This window comes from Dendroctonus ponderosae, unplaced genomic scaffold (genome assembly GCF_020466585.1).
Source record: "Dendroctonus ponderosae isolate FM_Combo_2020 unplaced genomic scaffold, Dpon_F_20191213v2 Dpon_F_20191213_6, whole genome shotgun sequence".
In the NCBI taxonomy this organism is placed as follows: domain Eukaryota; kingdom Metazoa; phylum Arthropoda; class Insecta; order Coleoptera; family Curculionidae; genus Dendroctonus; species Dendroctonus ponderosae.
The window spans coordinates 12,872,345-12,879,727 of NW_026018814.1; the positions used below are offsets into that span (position 1 = coordinate 12,872,345).

Genomic DNA, 7,383 nt, shown 5'->3' on the forward strand with positions numbered 1-7,383 from the left:
GTCAACTTCACTAACAATAACAATAACACAAGGAAAACACGCGTTTCCGACTCGCAGGTTTAACCTTCTTCTGCACTCGGTCGCTCCTGTCACTTCACTCCCCCGTCTGGTTCTCGTCGTCGCTTATATCCTTTTCTCCAGGTATTCCAGATAGTTCTAGAAATCTCCAGAACAGGTGCGAAACTTCCCGCTTGTCAGTGTCATATTTGACAGTAAATGGGGCCCAAATGGGGCTCCCATTTACTGAAATACCATGAATTTCGATCCCCCATTCCAAACGTGAGTACCCCAGGCCATTTCCGTTACAGTATTAATAAAGTTTGAAGAAATAATTTATACTTATAGTTACTACTGAACCTACGTTTGGGACTTTGGTTCCGTTTAGATATTTCTGGAAAATATTTCGTAGTCTCACAAGCAGTCTATCAGTACCGTATTTTATAAGTCCAGCCGGGATATTTCCTGGTCCGGCAGATTTTCCGCTTTTTAAGGCTGTGCATACGTTTTTAACTTCAGGAAGTGTTAACAATATCGGAGATCCTATCGTTCCATATGCATCACTTATTTCTTCTTCTTGAAATTCCGTTCTTTCTCCCGTTAAAAGTTTTTTTAAAGTGTGCATCCCATACTTTGCCTGATATTGGCGAAATTATATCTGGTCGTTTCTTTTCTAATTGATTTTGTCGTCTTCCAACTTTCGGTGCTTCTTCGATCTCCTAAATAAGCGTCTATTTTCTGGCACTTTTGTGTCCATTTTTCTTGTCACTTATCGTTCATCTTTCCTTTCATTGTGCGCTCTTGTAATTTTGTCTGGCATTCTCTGTTTTTTTAAATATGCAAATGTTATTTTTGAATTTTTCTCATTTCCTCTATTTATCTATCAATCTGAGCATCCCACCAATATGATGTTCTCCTTTTCAATTTTTCTTCCACTAAACCTTTGTGCTTTTTTGCGGCTTGATGAATGCTTGATGTAATACAATCATACTCTTCATTTTGAGTTTTTGCCTGAACGTGCATTGAGTTTTTCGTTAAGTCGTTTTTTATATATGGTTTTCACAATTGTATCTATGTGATCAATTTCTTCTGTCTCTGCGTCCTCCAGCTGTTGTTGGTGAAGGGTTTGGCCTTGACAAGGAAAGAGAGTTTCGGCTTATGGAAAATAGTGATCACTTCCGCATGTTGGTCCGCGTTTTATCCAGACGTCGTGGTTTTTAGTTTTGTCTTTTGTTTAGTAATAAGACAGTCAATTACTGATTTGAGATTTTGCGTATTTTCTTGTGTTGGAAAAAGCCATTTTAAATTTTTATCCCTTGTCAATAACAATATCTTCTCCGAATCGGCCCACTGTCAGATCAATTAACTTTTTACCTGTTCAGCTGTTTATATCTGCTGAATGCTGAATGTTGATATTTCGTTGTAAATTTGTTCGAAGAATTTGTCTTTTTCGGTTACGTTGGCGTCGTCGTTTATTGCATATATTCCGAAAATCGTCAGTCTAACTCTTTTAATTATTTTTAATTTTATTTTTGAATTTAATATTATTTGATTAATTATTTCATCCGTTCGTTTATAGCTTCCCAGTTGATAACACATTTTTTTAAAACATTTGTTGACCAAAATGGATACTTCTTATTATGCATGTTCTTCCTTTGAAACTTCGTTATAGAAATTGACCTATTGTCCGAGGTTTTCAGATTCTTTCCCTTTTTTCTTTATTTTCCATTTTTTCTTTATTTCTGATAGTACCGCGAGGTCTAGCCTCACTCTACTGGTTTCGAGAACTATTTTGTTAATTTTTCGTTGCTTGTAGTTACGACGCTGGAATTGTCAAAGGATAAGGAAAGAAAACTCCTATCAAAAACTGCCTGGTCCTCCAGGTTGAGGTTTGGGACATCAGACTAACTCTCTGGTACTCGGAAGAAACATAATGTCAAAAAACCCAATCAAACGCGTCGGAATGGAAAGGAAAACCCAAGTCCAATATGATATCCTAAAATGTTGGTACAAAAAAAACATTTTGCACTACTCTCATCATGCACTTTATCACATATATTGAAGCAAAGTGCTCGAATCTTACTTGTTGCTCACTTACTGTTGCATTTAATTGGAATCATCGATTTCTTAAACAAAATGGGACAATCGAAAACAGTTAAAAGCTTTATTCGCGGCAACGGTTCAGAACTGATTCGGAACTGGTAGAGCCATTCGGGGACAGATCGGATGCGCGTAGAGGCGATCCAGAGCTTGCGTTGTGTAAAGGAAAGTTCCATGTTCGCGGTACAGTAAGATCTGGTTCAGAACTCGTTCGTTACCGGTTCTAGCAGTTTTAGGATTAAAGGAAGAATCAGTTTTTCTGATAAGCGCAGAACAAACAAAACATAGGGTTCGCATGGGTATCGGGACAAACTCTCGGCATCATTATTTTTTTAATTTGTTAGGAGAGACTGGACACTTTTGTTTGTGGGCCAATTTTTGGTCGGCTGGTGGTACAATGGGTGCACGAGCATTGCATTCCATTTCCTAATTCAAATTTATGGCTTTATTTGCCTATTCAGCCTGAGAGTTAAAATGTTAGAGACTGCAGATGTCATTTGAAAAAAAAATTCATCAAAATCTTATTCGAATTAACCAAAAACTACCACTTTTCCCCGCAGATCAAAAGGAAAAACATCAAATCCCTCTTTCGAACTCCTGGCCAATTTCACCCGCGGTCTGACAAAGTCGCAACGCCGTCATCATTTAAAAAAAATTAAACTGAACTTGCGCATAAAACTAAATACTAGTTTTAAATTTTTCTATTTTCAACTATCGCTCCATTGGTCAAGCATTGAAGGTGATTGACTTCGATCGATTGATTTTGACGATTTGATAAGTGACTTTGCCAGAGAAAAATCAAGAATTTTTTTTTATTGTATAATAATTTGTAAATCACTTTTAAGTTTAAGAATTATTAAGATTTTTATGTTTGTATCTCAGTTAATTTACTAATTGACTATCAGAACGCCAATGTAAAAATAAACTTGGAATTGCCTATATATGTTAGCAATTATTTGCCTCAGGAAGAATGGAAACAAATCCATAAATTTGAATTCAGAAACTGGATGCAGACAAAAGGTCGTCGGTGGTACCAATTGCACCACCATCGACAAATATACAAAAAAGGGCAGGTGAAATGCAACAGGTGTAAAATCTTGCCTTTGTACAGTGGGTTTTTTGAAATTTATTAATTAAACGAGATAAAAAAAACCTCAGCAACTCTTTTTTATTCAAAATAATCAAAAACTTCTACTTTTCGCAGACAAGCCATTATCCTAAAAAACACTGCAAATCCGCCTTTCCACTTTCACTACATTGCATTTCAGTTTAGGGAAATTACTGTTAGGCGCAAAGTAACTGAAGTCCGGTTGGTACTACTGAAAGCTGGTTCTAAAAGCGTCCGCGGAACGAAGGGATGCAGAATCGGTTCTGAACAGGTCCTGAATGGAGCCTGCGCTCTAATTCGGTTCGTTATCGGTTCTGAACCGAGCCTGAGTCGCTATCGCGAATAAAGCTTTTAAAACCATAATTACTTTGATGATCATTGTGACCGTGTATTCGTATTTTATTTCTTACTCTTGAGTATTTTAATGTAACATTTCTAATATGGAGAAATGCAGAAATCGTGGAACAAATCAATTACCTAACTACTACGAAATTAAGCTAATGGAGGAGTTTGGTGACAATATTCACCCATTTTAATTGATTTTATCTATAGTTGAAGGTCCTGAAGATCTAAATATGGTGTTAAGTCAAACTTACGTAAAATCAATAAAATGTCGACAAAATTAACACCGCGAATTTTAAGCTGTTAAAAGAACCTGGAGTTGGAATTTTAAAAATTGGAAAATACCACATTTTCTGTTAATCTCGACATTAAAATGCAGTTTACTTTTGGAATGTGAGAATACATTGTCGAAACATTCTAACATTTAAAACTGTACGATTCAAAATTAAATTTAAATTCCCTTTTGGCCGAGGTAAATGAGCCATCGCGTAGGTCAACATTATTATAAATGAAACATAAAATTTAATAACCGATTTAAGACAAGCGTAAAAAGCAGTTACGTTTTCTGAACCTGATATTTTCGACAAACGTAAATAGAAACTAATATCGAGATATTAAGAATTTCACAAGAAGCAACATTTTTAGGACTCCCACTTTTATGGAAAGGCAAATAAGTTTCATCATTAAACCTATCATACCTCTTGTTCAAGGAAGGATTAAGTAACCTTCAAAATCCAGTAACCTCACGATAAAAAACGGAAGGATAGACAATTTCCAAGTAATTAATTATACAGTTTCATTGTTGTTAAAGAATAATTAATTTTGAAAGTTTGTCATCATGAAATGCAAACATGCCCACAAGCTGCACACAAAAAAGTTGCCTATGGAACATTCCAATCGCTTGGCAATCAACTTTTCTATGTAAATAATAGACCATAACATTTATTGTGAAGTGAAGGGACCAGTAAAACATGAAGAGTTATAGAGAAAATCTAAAGCAATGTTAGCTGGAATGGTAATGTACTTGATAAATACATAAAATCGGAATACAATTTTGAAAGCTGTTTAGCCTTGCTGGGAAGTACATTGCGAATTAAATAAGGTTACCAATGGCTAGAATTACGACAATGTTATCTACCAGACAGACATATGTTTCATATTTTTCTAATCAATCTTTCATATGATAATCGTATTCAACACATTAAGTTGTGACGTAAAGTTTCTTAACTATTACGGTAGGCAGATGGATATTTAATATGATTAAGACCATAAGAGATAAAATTGATTATAATGAAGGACAGGTTGCAGAATAATTGAAAACTGTTAGGCTTTGAAACCTTTGTAAAATGTCTTAAAATCCATTATATGTCTGGCGCGCAAAAACTTGTTTACCTCACTATACCGTTTCGAAATCGATTTCCAAGAGTAGTTCACCGAAATACCATAAAAGCCAACACTGACAAAACTGAAAAACCATGTTGTTGCAAAATTACTGTTCTCAAGTCTTTAGTCTGCATTTTTTATAAAAATTACTTTATTTCTTGGTTATTAATTATTTCAGTCGGTTTACTGCTGTTTCTAACGGTTTGATATATTTTTATTAAGAGCTGCGACGAGCGACATTTAGCAAAGCGGTATAACAAAAATAGCCGGAAAATCTGATTTTATTATATTAACACATTCAGTTATAACAGTTCCTCCAACGCAGTATTAGAGAAAAACATTATCTATCTAATATATTTAAAAATAATCTCCCTATTTAAAATCGATATTATAATGTTGTTCGAAAATTTACGTAATATTCTAGAATTACAATATTTCGCACCAATTAACCTATAGATTGGCGTATGGTTTCTAAATCTAGTATTATAATTTGAATGATTATTTAATTCCTCGAACAATCAAACTGTCTATAAGATCATTAGCGATCGTTCTGTCATTAATTAGTTCTACTTTTTGAGTCAAGACTTGAATGTGAAAGCTGCATTTCAAAAGACAATTAAACAAAGAAAATCATATCAATCGCAACTGGAAAGACAACATTATTGTAGGCACTGCAGTAAATAATAAGTCATATATTTCGCTGTAACCACGTAGTTGACATTTAATCCGTTAATAATAGTGAACCAAATTTCTCTTACATTTACTTCTGAGTATAAAAAGGTACGTTTTTGTTCTAGATGTATTCTAGTCTCAATCGGAATTTAATGCTGTTAATAATTGTTAAAAACTCAAACTTGTTTGTAGGTCACCTGTTTCTTGCGACTTATTTTCAACAATAACAATTAAACAACATAGGAATTGCATCGGCATTTAAAAAATTAAGGACAAACGCGTTACATCTAACATACATACCTATTTCGTCGACTTGTCTTGAATATCACGAAGAACTTACTCCAAAGAGAAAATGTGGCTTCTAGAACATATTTCACCAAATAAACTCCTTGTAAGGCACAGAATTAAAACACTTGTGTTATATAAAAAATGTCAGTCAATTTTAATCTAAAATATTAAAGTCTTTTTCTTTAGCCACGTACACGATGTAGAAGTAAGTCACAATGCTAAGAACGGCGGTAATTAGTATAAATTTAAAATAAAGAAGACAGAGGTCTCTAAATACCGAATCCAACTTGTATCGACTGGGATTCAATAAAGAGGGCTCCCTTCGTTAATAAAATTATTCACTGGAAAAATTCGAATGGGAGAAACCGTATACACCCCCTAGTAGTGTGTGTCGCAAAACTAACAAATTGTTATCAGAACTATATTTTTCTAGCTGCCGTCTGAATCCGGTGAAAAAGCACTAAAAATATGAACCATTTGATTCATTGATTAATAGTGTTACTTTTCGAATTTATTGTTTTTTTAGTTTCCCAACGATCGAAATTTTTCAGAGGATAGTATTTCAACGCACAGTATAATACGATGTTGCGCGCCGTACTTAGTCGATGTGACTTAACTATGGCTGGGTAAGTGGTACCCAATGCTATTGTGGTTTGGGTACCACGACAGGGCCGAATTGGGTGATTGTTTTTCTGGTTTCGTTATTATATTATTAGTAATTAATGTATTTTATATTGAAATGAATGCATGAAAACGAAATTGTTTTATCCTAGAGACAGTGCTTTAAAATTCGATTTATTTATTTTTCTATCTATACGGGTCGCTCTTCAACTAATTTAATAACTTCGATTTCCATTTGCGATGTTCCATACAAAGCAGATTAAACATATAATTGATGTTATTAGAACACTGGATTAAGAAAAATTATTAACATGAAACGCAAACATATTTATTTAGAGTTATTTTTTGTTTCATTTAGAAAGGTTGTACAGTTGAGTCCGGATATAACGAACTTGAGAAATGAACTAAAACTGGTTCGTTATATCCGGAGTTCGCTATAAGCGAATAATAATACAAGAACACGTGGTGTATTTTATTTCGTTATTTTTACATAGAGTAGTAGAAGTTATAGAAGTAGATATGACTAAAAAGAACACAAAAAGATAAACAAAATTCAATTTGAAATCTACTTCATAAAGTCTGTAAGTTTTGTTGGTACATTTCTGCTGCAAAAATAGATGTTATTTTGTAGTTTTCAAGATCACAAAATGACTCCCAGATATGATTAGGAACTTGGCGTGATTGTAGAAAATTCCGAGTTTCTGGCACGTTTCTTGTTATTTCAGAAATGGTTGGAACAGCATTAGTGTTTACAGTAGAAGCAGTTTCACCTAAATCGTCATCTTACTCATTATCGCTTAAAGCTGTAGATGAGGTTACGGAGTCTATAATTTGCTCATCGGTCAACATTTCTCTTGTAAGAATGCCATTAT

At 34.1% G+C, this 7,383-nt stretch overlaps 1 protein-coding gene across 1 annotated transcript in view; it reads right to left on the reverse strand.

The window, feature by feature from the left end:
• Positions 1-6,523, reverse strand: part of LOC109546558 (probable serine/threonine-protein kinase kinX) — a 64,307-nt gene extending 57,784 nt beyond the window's left edge. The window contains exons 1-2 of the mRNA XM_019917549.2: positions 6,462-6,523; positions 5,903-6,108 (exon numbers count right to left, since the gene is read on the reverse strand). The gene's annotated coding sequence lies outside the window, so the exon portion shown is untranslated. The remainder of the gene's footprint in view (positions 1-5,902; positions 6,109-6,461) is intronic.
• Positions 6,524-7,383: the final 860 nt, after the last annotated feature.